Here is a 14,314-nt window from a genome sequence, read left to right as displayed (position 1 = left end):
CCCACCTCCCACTCTAGCTGTGAATGGCAGCTGTCTCATATACAAAAAGTCGTCCTTTCAGTGTGTTGTCAAAGGCTTTCACGGCCAGAATCACTGGGGTGCTGTGTGGTTTCCGGGCTGTATGGCCGTGTTCTAGCAGCATTCTCTCCTGACGTTTTGCCTGCATCTGTGGCTGGCATCTTCAGAGTCTTTCTTTCATTGACCCTCTCCTCCTTTGGCAGTCCTAGATTTAAAATGTCCTTTTAAATCAGTGACGCAGAAGCCGTGGCACATGTTCACGAAACATGCATGCTAAATCTGAGCTAGACATACCTCCAAGCAGCACAGTGGACAGGAAAATGGGCATGGAAGACGTTCTAAGACAATTCTCTGCTAACTGTTTTGTCTGGCATTGAGCCCAGAGTGCACTTATTTAAAACATGATAGTGAGTTAATTATTGGAATGGCTTGAAACAAAGATAACCTTTCCTTTGAATAACTTTTGAATTCCTTCTCATCTAGCATGAGCCTTCTCTTTGGCTGAAGATTTGCATATTAATGAGTATGTCCGCGTTATTATCAGTTTTTTTCAGGGGGAGTATGGATTATTGGTCAGTTGGCAATCTGTGCAAATATTTATTTTATTTATGTTACTTATAGTCTACCTTTCTCATGGGAACACACAGTGGGTGACACAAATTGAGTCAATACAATGGACAAGATGGGGCAGACAACAAACAATGAGATGTGATTTGAACAGATGTGTTTTCAAGATGGTCCTTTATTGTGATCCACTGGAGATACGGGAATGTTCTTGTTTTATTGTTTTGCTGAACTCTGCTAATGAAGCAACCTGCAACCCAGTTGAGGCCTCTAAGGAATTCTCCCCCACCTTTAGAGGAGGAGGCTAACAGAGGAAAGATCTTTTCTTCAGTGGACCCTATTTTGTGGAGCCTTCTCCCCTGCGTCTGTCATGGTTGGCGATTTGCACTAAGTGGGTATTTTATGGATGTGTGTCTCTAACTTGCTTGCTGCTCTCAGGATCCAGAACTTTTCAAGCATCTGGCTGGTTGTTCTGCCTGGTGAATCTGCAGTCCAAATAGTTTCCTCTTGCAGTTGACTGCTTTCCCGTGATGGCTGATTTCAGAGACGAAGAGAGCAGGCACCAGGCAGAGTAGTGGAAGGAGCTTCCGATCAGACTGTCCCACATAAAAAGGAAATGCCCCCTGGCAAAGACCCTCAATGGTTCTGGGGCTCTGACATGGGGTGGCAGATCTGCTGCCCCACCAGAGTGCTTCTGTTACGCTCCATCTGCATACACATAAATGAAGCAAATACTAATAAAATCCCATATATCTCCCTTGCTCTGTCTTCCAAAGGAAACCACACTGGACAAGCACTAGCCCCTGGAACTACTCACCCCTCCTCGGACCACCCTGCGGATCACCTCCGACCTTTCTGATCTCTGTCCTTCTGATCAGTACTGTTCACCGGTTATGTTCGCGCCACTAGGATTTGCCTAGAATGTTTTATGTTTTTTAATTGTTGATCTTATAGTATTTATTGTATGGATTATTTATATTTGATCTTACTTGTATTCATTATGGTTGTAAACTGTCCCAAGCCTGAAAGAGGAGGGGCTGTATACCTGCCCGCCCGCCCGCCCGCCCGCCCAACCAGGTAGGTAGGTAGGTAGGTAGGTAGGTAGGTAGGTAGGTGGGTAGGTGGGTAGGTGGGTAGGTGGGTAGGTGGGTAGGTGGGTAGGTAGGTAGGTAGGTAGGTGGGTAGGTGGGTAGGTGGGTAGGTGGGTAGGTGGGTAGGTAGGTAGGTAGGTAGGTAGGTAGGTAGGTGGGTAGGTGGGTGGGTGGGTGGGTGGATGGATGGATGGGTGGATGGATGGGTGGATAGATGGATATGTACAGCAATATTGCTCAGAAAAGACTGATAGAGTCACCTGGTAGTGTTTCCTCCCAATCAGCTAGTCCCTCCTTTTAAAAAAGGGCGAGGGGAGATCTCCTCTATTCCCCACAGTCTCCATGGGGAGGGTTTGGTAGTGTGGCTCCTTTTCCAGCGTGGGTCACCGTGTTTCTGTTTCAGCTGAGCTTGTCTAATGAAGGGAACTTTTGACAGTAAAATGTCCCAGGAGCGCTGGGAGCAAATTGGGAAGACGCTGCAACAGGGCCGTGGGCGGGGAATCTTTCCTACACAGCCTGAAACATCCATTCTCACATTGATGACAGAACCCCACACAGATGATCAAAGGATAAAGTATTTCCTGGATGGATCAAATCAGGATTTTTCTGAATTAGTTGCCAAGTTTCTGTTGGATATTATTGGCACATCTGCTAAGGGAGATTTTTTATATTAAATGATGGTTATTTGAGTTGTAACTATGTTATTCTGGTTGTAAAACGTTTTTGGTTACAAATTGTTTTACTGTATGATGCCAATAAAGGCTTTGTGTGTGTGACAGAACCCCACAAAAGTTCAGTGTCAGATCTCGCCATTCGCTGCAACCAGATCTGTGGTTTCTCCCGTGGTGGTTGTCGTTGTCCCTTTCTGCTTGACTTCCCCATGCATCTATCTCCAGCTTCAGAACAGACTTTTCAGTTCTGGCTACCTTGACTGTCTGGCGGAGCAAACCTGTCAGTTTTGTCTCCCTTTAAATAATAATTTGGATTCGAATTAAAAATACCTTAAAGGCCTCATTAAAACTAAATTAAATGTGTAGTCGAGCATCCTTTATACATTTTAATCAGATTTCTGCCCGTTCCAAGCAAACATTACTCTTGAATGTTTAGACTAGAGGTGCATCGAAGCATCTCCCACTGCTTCATTTCATTTGCACAAGTTCAGCTCCGGTTCATCTGATGATCAGGCTGTTAAAGCAACGCTATTAAGATGGAGAAATGTTCAGCGATAATCCAGTTTCCTCCCTCTTGGGCTGCCGGGGATAGGGATGGGCAGCTCTGAATCGGAACTGAGTACACCTGGCGTTCACAAGAGTACAATGAGAAAAAGAGTGGAGTTGGAAATGAACCCATCACCACACCAAAGCTGAGTGAAAGACAGAACAGTACAATAGAAAGCAGGGGAAACAGGGACCACCAGGCTTAGCTGGGTGATGCTTGTAGCTGGGTGATGCTTGCTAGCTCTGTAGCTGGGTGATGCTTGTAGCTGGGTGATGCTTGCTAGCTCTGTAGCTGGGTGATGCTTGCTAGCTCTCAAGCACCAGCTTCTCTGTTCTGGGGTATGGTTTCAACAAAGGGGCTTCCAGGTCTGGAACTGCTGATGCCTGAAGCTTCCACACAGGGTCAGCCCTGGAAAGCCACAAGCCACGTGTCAATTGGCTTTTGTGGTTTTTCTGGGCTGTGTGGCCATGCTTTGGTAGTTTTTGCTTGTAAGCCTGTGGGCGAAACTTTAGGAGCAAAAACTATCAGACCACAGCTACACATCCTGGAAAATCCAACAAAAGCCAGTTGATACTGGTCATGAAAGCCTTTGACAATACCGTGTGTGAGTGTTTGGCTTTCTAAATGAACCCTAGCAGTTCAGAGACCCTGATAAGCACATTGTTACAACATCACAATATTGTAATGATATTCAGTTGCTGATTAATTGGTGGCTCATGCTTGGCTGAGATCTTTCTCAAAACATGTCAACAAAGCCAGTTTGTGAAAGTTTGGAGGAAAACAGTGGAAAACCTAGGAGGCGCACAAACATACCACAATGTGCAGGGAAGAAAAAAACCTGCTTCCCAACGGCATCGAACGCCAGTCAAACATCCCACGTGGATGAGGTCTTTGCACCTTTAAATCTAACAAGCAATGATCATAGGAAGCCCTGCTGGTCCACTGGGGAAAATCCAAGAGCTAGACTGCACAATACCTTTTATTGAGGCCAATGCAAATAGCCCCCTAGAACTCCTCACAATCCCTGATGCTTAGGGGGAAAATGGGAGGTGGGAAATATTTGTGAGCATGATGGAACAGCAGCTTGCAGAAAGTTAACATGCAGAATCTCTTTTGCACCCAGCATAGTCAAGTCTAATTAAGACTGCTACGTTGCTTGCCCTCTGTTTCAAGATTTGTACAAGCTGCAGAGTTGGGCCTTTTCCATAATGCTCTGAAAACATCTCCCTCCCTCCCTCCCTCCTGTTCTTTTTTAGTAGCGAATCTGCAGTCTGGAGAAGGGTTTAGGGGGATGCACAAATCAAGTCTCCCTACTCTGACAAGTTACACTGCAATCTTAGTAAAAGGGTTGCTCTTGTCTTTAAATCAAACAAGCATTTTTATTTATCCTTTAAAATGATATACTTTTAGTTGAAGGAGTGCACGGCCTGACCTGGTTGGTCCAGGCTAGCCTGGTCTTGTTGGATTTCAGAGGTGAAGGAGGCCCAGTCATGGTTAAGTGCATGGATGGGAGTTCACTGAGGAACAGTTGCTAGGCAGAAGGAGGAGGCAGTGTTCATTATTTGCCTTGAAAATCCTGTGACTCGTTAGGATTCCTCTTGGGGGGAGGTCCCTAAAAACATTACCATGTGACTATTGCTGCTGCCCTTGTCATGGCCAGACACTGTGAAGATGGGCAGGAGGAAGATGAGGGGGTTGGGGACACAAAATGGATGCCTCTTTGACATATATTTGACCACACATAGCTGATTTCATTTCAGTCCAGGGCTGGTCTGGTCTGCAAAGTAGTGTCTTTTGGAAAAGTTACTTGGTTAATGTGAGCTCTGCAGGATTCACAGAATAAACCTTTGATATTTATGGGAACGCCATTAAATAATTGTCCTATATCTAACATAATGGGTTGCAAATAAGATTTTATGTATGGCTATTAGTTCTCTTTGTGTGCGGGCTGTTCATTGACCTCTGTAGAAGATCTAAACACATCAGTTCTTTGGGGGATGGGGGGTATATTTTGGGATATTTTGTATATTACCCTAGCAATTGAGGTCTTTGTGGTTATCTGTGGTATGTTTTGTATATTACCCTAGCAGTTGAGGTCTTTGTGGTTATCTGTGGTATGTTTTGTAATCCTTTATGGACATTTTTTTAGATATTGATGTATGTTTTCTATTGAGATTTTAATGTATAGTTTTCTATTGCAAAGGGTCAAGCACAGTGCAATAAAAGGCATATTTAATATATTTTAGCAGACATCTATCAGACTTCTCAACTTCTTTGGGTTGCTGACATCGTCACCTTGAGTGGAAGGCAAGTACTGCCAGATGCCAAAGATCATAAAGAGGTGGTTTTAGGTTTGAATAGCATACGTGATTCCCTGTTTTTGTTTTTGTTTTAAACGTAGGCTCAGCAACCTGTCATGTCGAGTGTTCCGTGCACTCGCCAGAGTTTGGCTCCTGCTGTCCTTTCATTCCGGCAAAGGCTAATTTGTAAACATTAATAACCATTATTATTATTAAAAAGGAAAGTAAGTGAGTGGCCCTGTGACTAATTAATGTAAGTGTTTTCAACGAGGCTCCGCGCAGCTCTTTCACAGAACTCTCCCCCTGCTGCGCGGACCAGATTGTTACGATGATCGGATCTTTCCGAAGCCCTATTAATTTTGCCCAGAATAACAGCACGGCAGATGCAGTGAAGAACGGGAGCCTGATTAGCATAATTCTTTTCAAAGACCATTTCCTTCCCTAAAGGCCACTGTAGCCACTCTCCTACCTGCTTTCTGATCTAATTACATCCAGGAGAATTCAGACACTGATGAGCCATTCCGGCAGATGTCACTTCTCAGAGAGGAAGTCCCCTTCAGGTTATGAAAACGAGATCAGAGGATCAATTGAAACGAACAGTCCTGTTGTCGTGCCTTCCTGTCCACCCACCCACCCACCTTTCTCAACACTCAAGATAAATTTGCTTTGCAAACAAAGATGCAGAGAGCCTTTCCTCAAAAGGCACACACAAAAATCACTCCGCATCTCTCCATCTGACCGGCTGTGTCCTGGTGAGAATAATGCGCCCTCACTAGCCAAGCCAATAACCTTCCAAGTTAGGACAAAAGGGGGGAAAATTAAAGCTTTGGGAGTAGATCTGGCCTGTGGGAGTTCTTCATCTGGTCCTCAATCTGCTTCACAATTTGGTGGGACCACTGCCCTGCAGCCAGTTTGAAACACTGGCCATCTGAGCTGCCGCATTCCGTAGGGGGCTGGGGGTTTTCGAAAAAATTGCTAAGAAAATTGAGAGCTGAATACCATTAAGACTAAAAGAGGGAGGGAGGGGCTACATCTTGATCTCCACCAGTTTTTCAGGACTCCTGGTTGGACGCTGGCAGACACCAGCACTTGAATAGGGAAAAGCCAGCATTTAACATGGAGCCCTTGGTGCTGGTGGGGGGGGGAGGGGCAAGATGCAGCCCTCAAGGCAAAATATGTGCCCACCCTGAACCAGCAACAAAGATCAGTTCTTAAGCCAATGACAGCCCAGCCCAGCAGTCATCATGGTTTAGCTTCCTGCATTCTTCCCAGGAGGTCTACTTGAGGTTCTCTGTAGCTGTAATTTGGTATTTGAACTGCATTGTATCAGTTGTCAAAGATCATCTTTTCAGTGTGGGAGGCCAGAAAACAGAAGTCAGTTTGGACATGACTGAACCCACATCCTCCAACAGATGCTGTGTTTCCAATTCTGGGTGTGAAGGGATCCCCCCCTTACCAGAAGAGCAGTCCACTCTTTGCATCGGCCGTGTGCAAAAAGCAAGGGGGGAGCAATCTGCTATCAAGCATTATTGCATTAATTTCTCACCAGAGGAAGATCTTCTAAGGTCCACTTGCTGTCTGGTGTTTTGTTTTTTAAACTCAGCATCGGAAACATTTGTTTGTGGGATGTAATGTTGTTATTACATTAACTTCCCCACACAGGGATGCCGCGGCTTCATTACTGCTGCTGTTCCGATCGCCAGAGCACTGAGGTCTCTGAACAGCGGGTAATTTTTCTGGCCATATGCGCAGTGCTGAGCTGGCACAGCGGGGTAAGTTGCAGATGGCGTGGCCACGAATCTGCAGCCGTCCAGATCCTAAAGGAGATGGTGTTTTTTTCCCCCAGACTTATGGAAAGGAAACGGTGTGAGACTCTGAAGTGGTATTTGGATTTTATCTAATCAAATCCTGAAGTAAAAGGGCCCATGTTGTTAATTATAATTAATCTAAGTTGACCAATTAACGATGGACAACAATATTCTGGAACCTTAAGCTCTGGCCATTATTGTGCTGTATGGAGTGCTTGGAATTGGCTGAAATCAAAGAGAGAAGGCAAAGTGAAGAAGAAGAAGAAGAGGAAGAGGAAGAGGAAGAGGAAGAGGGGGAGGAAGAGGAAGAGGGGGAGGAGGAGGAGGAGGAGGAGTTTGGATTTATACCCCACCTTTCTCTCCTGCAAGGAGTCTCAAAGGGGCTTACAAGCTCCTTTCCCTTCCTCTCCCCACAACAGACATCTTGAGAGGCAGGTGGGGCTGAGAGAGTTCTGAGAGAACTGTGACTAGCCCAAGGTCACCCAGCAGGAATGTAGGAGTGCGGAAACACATCTGGTTCACCAGATAAGCCTCTGCCACTCAGGTGGACGAGTGGGGAATCAAACCTGGTTCTCCCCATTAGAATCCATCCTGCTTTTAACCACTACACTACACTGTTATGTAACTGACCGCATTTTCCAGTCAGCAAAGCTATGAACACATCTTGCCATTAGCGAGGACTGTGTTGGTAAGTCTATCTTTACAAAGTGTTGATTCCTCCAATCACATGGCTGGCCCTCGTAAAATCGGTGGCATTTAAATAGGTAAGGTGAAATCTTGCGCCATCCCTGAGAGAAATATTTTTACCCTTCCTCAAGGGTCTTGGGGGCACAGAGCTAGCTCCATCATGGCTCCAGGCCCCACCACCCACCTTTAGATCCACTGTGGATCTAGGCTGCCACGGCGGAGGATGTGGGGAGCTTCTCTGCATTCCTAGCACCGTGGCTGCTGCCACCAGGCCTGGAGCGGCTCCCAGAGTGCTCTGCCACAGTGTCTGGGCCTGGATCAGTGGTGGGATCCAAAAATTTTAATAACAGGTTCCGATGGTTGTGGGATTCAAACAGTGGCGCCGCCGCACACACGCACCTCCGGTCCCTATTGGGCAGGGAGGTTGCTTTAGTAACCCCTTCTCGGCACTCAGAAAAAATTAGTAACCACTTCTAGAGAAGTGGTGAGAACTGGTTGGATCCCACCTCTGGCCTGGATCCTTTCCCATCACCTGCTGCCTCTGGGATCAAATTCAAAACCTCTTCCAGCATCTTCTGCCATTGTGGTCAAGCACTAACCTGCCCCTGGCCTCTGCAGCTACGACAGCTGGGACCGGAGCAGGTTCGTGTCCTCTGATGTGGAACTCGGTCCTGAAGAGGATTCCTGTGGTTGTGGCCTCTGCCCGTTCAAAAGGCAAACACACTGTCTATTTTCGAACTGGCAGCTGTGTAAGCATAGGCCAGAGTATTCCAAGATTTAGCTCAGTGTCATTTTCTTGGTCTACACCTGTTGGGGAAAGGGAACGTGGACAGTGGGGACTGAGGGGCTGCTTTAGTTCTGCTGGGGTTCTGCAAAGCCCTACGCAGCCCAGGGCTTGGAAGCCTTCTCCAATCTCCCAGAGATATGTGGGAGAACCAAAGGGGCCAATGGGTGATACCTTCACTGTGGTAGTAGATGGCTCACAGTGAAGAATGTTTGGCCAGGTGAAGCTCACCTGGCCTCATCCATGCTGATTTTCCATAGTCTTGTCAAAACATGACTCTTCCAGAAAGTCTTCTTGGCTGAGTCATGTTGGATGATCATAGAATGATAGAGCTGGAAGAGATCACAAAGGCCATCAAGTCCAACCCCCTGCAGTGCAGGAACACATAATCAAAGCACGTTGTGTCTTCCGTGGATGCATTTTATTCTGGTGGTAAGGTTCGCTTTGGGGTTCTAGATTTGTTTTGCTGTTGCAATTGTTCATCACTGTGGGAACTAAAAGGGGGATATACACTCAGCTGACCACTGATGCAGAATATTCAGCAAGTCCTTTCAACAAGCCTATTGCTTTGCCCCATTCATATTCTGGGTACTGTCGGCTTCAAGGGCAAAAAGAGGGGGGAACAAGTTTGTTCCTATTTCTATGGGTTTTTTTCTGTAACGGAAAACAAACCCCTTTTTAACCTCTAGGTCTTAAAGCAATAAGGATAACGTTGGAATACACAGCAAGAATAATGCAGAGAACGCGCACACACAAACCGGCAGGGCAGAGAGTCAGATTATTCCTTGAAGCACAAAATCATTCATTGCCTCTTTCATGTCTAGACAGAGAAAGCAAAGCATGGAACCCAACCAAGTGATATACATACATTTTTTCCCCTCTAAAGAATCCACGAAAAATACACAGCCTAAGGTGGGAGAGGCAAAGAGGGAGAGAAAGTGATCTATTTTAAATGTTGTTATGAGTATCTTGAAGTCGCTAATGTTTTTGCTCTCCAAATACCCATGTTGGTGTTGCTCAAATTGGCAGCAATCAGGTTTTACAAGCACAGAGGAAAATATTCCTCTGGACAGATGAGAGAACTGTATTTTCTTCTGGATGCTGGTGCCCTGAGCCAAGGGGAACGGTGCTCAGCAGCTTAGCACAAGGAGACCTTACATTGAAAGGGCCTCTTTTCACATAAAGCATCATTATTGGGAGAAGGAAGCAAATCCACAGCTTGCATGGTTAAAAAGGACTATTGTTGACACCCGTATGGCTTGTAAGAAGGTGTGTTGTAAAAGGAGAGGAAGGTAATGAAAGAAGGAAAGAGGTGGGGGGGGTCTGGCAGCATTGCAGCTGAGCAGTGGGGGGGAATAACCGTCTCTGACAGTCTCTGGGTCTCCTGTGTGTTTCCAAAGTCCCCTTCCACAACTCATGAAGATGTAAGTTGAAGCAGGAAGACAGCTCTGGCAGCCAGGTGTCACAAGGAATGTCACGGTCCCAGAGGGGGAGAGGGCAGTTATCCATGAAGAGTGCGACTTCAGCGGTCCCCGTCCCGTCCTGTTCACTTAGCATCACCAAAAGCTTCGTTATGACTTGTGCTGCACGGGGGAGCAGGCAGCAGGGACCCGCCAGCCTGAGATGGGAGAGCAAGAATGGCAGGCGGGACAGGGCAGGAAATTGCTGCCTCCACCTCGACAGCAATCTGTGGTCCGGGCACAGAGGCCACTGCGGGGATGCCTGCCCTTGTCACAGTGGGATGACCGAGGCCTTGAATGAAAGCAGCAGAAGGGATTGTGCGCACTCACGTGCCAAAAAAGGAACTTGGGAACTGGGCAAAAGCCTGAGGCCATCTTCTGTTTAGGGGGAGGCTGTGGCTTCGTGGCAGAGGATCTGTTTGGCATGCAGAAGGTCTTGGGTTCGATTCCCGGCATCTTCAGTTAAAAGGACTGGGCGGGAGGTGGTTTGTTTGCTTGTTTTATTGAACTTGTGCTCCATCTTATATGGAGGTCTCAGGGCGGCTTACAAAATTAAAAACGACAGTAAAAACATTAGTGAGGATGCTCTTTCTGTTGTTCGGTTGTGTTACCAAGATGCATTCCTGATGTTTTGCTTACACATCTGTGGCTGAAGATCCTATGAAGATGCCAGCCACAGATGCAGGTGAAACGTCAGGAGAAAATGCTACTGGAACACGGCCATACAACCCAGAAAACATTAGTCACAACACCCTAGCTATTCTGGCCGCGGAAGCCTTCAACAGTGAAAACATTGTCATGTAAAACAATAATGAAAGCCATAGTATGTCCAACCAAGTGCCCTGCCCCATCCCAGACCGGCAGCCTCCAGAGGGAGCATCCAACGGATCAAAAGCTAAAGGCCTGGGTAAACAGGAAGGTCTTCACCAGACGCCAAAACCTATAAAGTGTCGGCACTGTAGGCACAGATTCTGTTTAAAAGGGTTCTACAAATCCACATAGAAAAGACTGTTCTCTCTATTATTTCTTTTCCTTGTAATTTTGTGCTAACAGCCATAAGCTGTTAAACAAAAGGCATGTAGGCTCTCTGCACTTTGCCCTTCTTTCTCTCACTAACCAGAAATTCATAGCCTTGATGAATACCCTTTGTTCTAACTCACCCTTTGGGATTTAGGAGATTTTAAATTATGTTTTCTTTTAGGTCTTGTTGTCCTCACTGGCACCATAAGTCTGTCCTTTTTCTGATACAAACCAGAGCACAGCCAAATGTCTAGGCTCTTTGTTTAGATAAGTGGGGCAACTGAGAACAATACTGATAAGGTGATGCTAGGTCCTAGTTCACCTGGCGAATTTCCACAGGAAATCGAACCCAGGACCTTCTGCATGCAAAGCAGATGTTCTACCACCAAGCCACAGCCTCCCCCCTAAACAGAGGTAGCCTCAGGCTTTTGCCCATGTCCCAAGTTCCTTCCCTCCACCTAATTGTGTGCCTCCTTCCCTGGAAAGGACACCAGCTCCTTGCAAACAGATTGCATTTTGATGCTCTTGACACCGTTCCCCTTTCTGCCTTGTTGGTGTTTTGATCAAGAGATGATGAAAGGCTGAAATCAGATTTCATCGCAGGCAGCCCTCGTTTATCATGGCAGTTTTGATCAACAAGAAGACATTTCTGGATATATTTTTTTGTCCTAATCAAAAATTATAACGAAGGAATGAAAGAGAGAAATCCTGCCAGGAGCTGACTCACCAGGCTTCATAAAAGTACGTGGGAAAATAATAATAATTATCCCTTCCGCAAAGGGAGCTGCTCCTGACCGCATCACCAAAGTCCTCCACATGAAAGCGCTCCCTTTCATTCGCTCCTTTTAAACACCTTGTTTGTTTCAAACCCCTTGTAGGACCTAAATCACCAAAGAGCAGCGGGGAGACAAGAACCTTCCTCCTGGCCTTTTCCGCACCCAGGGTTCTCCGAGCCTCCCTTGTGGAGGAGAATGAAAGTCACCAGGCAGGACGAGAGGAAAACAAGTTCTTGGCTGGCTTCTTCAGGAGGGCCACGCTCTGCACCAACGAGACCCTTTGCCATCCGGATGGGCATCTGAGGTGCCCCCCCCCCCACCAATCCCTTTGAAATGGGATCTTGGGCTGTAGGTCCTCTGAAAGCAAACGTCCACAAGCATCCTCCCAGCACAGCTTCCGAACAGGCAAGGGACTCAAAAGAAAAGTTCCTCTATACATGCTCTGGCAGATGTTAAATATTTATTTATTTGTATTTGCCTGTTTTCAATGTCGAATATTAGGTGTTGTAGAGTTATGACACTTAGTAGGCCTGATCGTTAGCTAGAGTTTGTGGCTGGCATCTTCAGAGGACCTGAAGATGCCAGCCACAGATGTAGGCGAAACGTCAGGAGAGAATGCTGCTAGAACACGGCCATACAGCCCAGAAACCACACAGCACCCAAATTTATTTATTTATTTGTTTGTTTGTTTGTTTGTTTGTTTATTTTATTATTTAAATTTATAGACTGCCCAATCCCCAAGGGGCAGGTGCCTTGCTTTAGAAAGTTACAGATGTTCTGCAGGGTTTCCATTATCTTGACACCTCTTTTAGGCATGCAAGCCAGTACATGGCAACAGCTGCCTCCTCGAGATCTGGGGCAAATGGTCCGTCTGCCTTGATGGAATTAGCACCCAAAAGAGACCTTCCTCCTGGCTCCCCAGAGCTTTATGATCTCTCTTTCTCCTGTCACTGAACGGGTCAGATCAAAGAAACTTTTCCTGAATTTCCAGGAGATTTTTCCTGAAGTCTTTCTAGCAGTTAATTCCTCCACATCTGTTTCCTGCTAGATATCACCTGTCTGGCTGGAGGTGGAGGAGGGTGAATGGGACCATCCCATTTTCTCTAGCTAGACATATCAGATGTGGTGAGGCTGGGAAGCAATTGGGCTGACTCCCCCACCCCCTGCCCGCTGTTCTCTTCCAAGAGGGGGAAATTTTTTTTGTTAAAGGTGAAGGTTTCATCCAGTTCAATCCTCCAAATAAAAATGCAATTGCAGAACATGTGTTAAGCAAAACTGGACATAACATTTTATTTGAGAACACTGAAATTCTGGACAATTCAGAAGGTTACTATGTCAGACTGCACAGGGAGGCCATTGAAATTCACAAACAAGCTTCAACAAGAAAGAAGAGACTCGGAAAATTAGCAAATCTTGGCTACCAGTACTTTAAAAATGGACCGATAACCCCACCCGCAATGCACTCAACCACACCTTTGCATAGCAAGTTCCACCCAAATATTGCTTAGAGTTGATTGTGTTGTGGAGCTTCGTTAAGGGTTGTATGGCTACAGACTTAGCAGCATTCTGTCCTGACGTTTCACCTGCATCTGTGGCTGGCATCTTCAGAGCCACAGACGCAGGTGAAACATCAGGAGAGAATGCTGCTAGAACACGGCCATACAGCCCGGAAACCACACAGCACCCCAGTGATTCCGGCCGTGAAAGCCTTCGACAATACAACTTACTGATTGGTTCCCCACCCTGGGACATGAGCAATATACCCCACTAAACTTTCCCTTCTCACTGTGAAACAGACTTTTCTCTGTGATACACCTCTGAAGATGCCAGCCACAGATGCAGGTGAAACATTAGGAACAAGATCCACCAGGCCACGGCCACACAGCCAGGAAAACCCAAGAGAACCAACCAAAAATGCATTTCTTCGCAGACTGCTTCTGCCCAAACGACAAAACAATCTTGAAATGGGGGCCTGTCATTCACACCAGACTAAGGGTTGTTCACAAGATTCTCCCATGGCTGCTGCTTTGTTTTCTTTGCCGGGTGTCTTGGAACTCATCTAGACGTTTGAAACGCTGCCACAGTTCCAGAAGGTGCAAATTTTAATATATCCCACGATTCTAAAATAGAAAGAGTAAAACAAATGGTGGCAAATAACAGCTGTTCTTAAAAGTAATTAACAGCTAATCAGTTCTGGATTTTTTTCCCCTCCGTGATGACTTAAAATAGTTACATGCTGAAGTGTGGCTCTCAGAGGCAGGACTGCCTGGCTGTGACAAACCAAGGAATGCAAAAGTGTCCCAAGATGCAGAGAAATGCAGGTGCTTAGAGCTGCTCTAACCAAGCTGGGCTTGGCCAGGTGCAAAAAGGGGATTGCTTTCTGTTCCCCGTTCGTTCAGAACTTCCAGAGCTCAGCATGCATCTCTCTCTCCCCCCCCCCTCTGTAGTGGGGAGCACTGAACTGTGGGGGTTTTTTCCCCTGCTGCCAGAAAGCAGCGGCAGGGAATGGCTCTTAAAAAATTAAGGAGACCCTTTTTTAAATTAATTAATTAATTAATTAATTAATTAATTAATTAATTAATTAATTA

The sequence above is a fragment of the Sphaerodactylus townsendi genome, linkage group LG12 (genome assembly GCF_021028975.2).
Source record: "Sphaerodactylus townsendi isolate TG3544 linkage group LG12, MPM_Stown_v2.3, whole genome shotgun sequence".
NCBI lineage: Eukaryota > Metazoa > Chordata > Lepidosauria > Squamata > Sphaerodactylidae > Sphaerodactylus > Sphaerodactylus townsendi.
The sequence above is the reverse complement of the archived record's forward strand: the minus strand, read 5'-3'. Positions refer to the sequence as shown.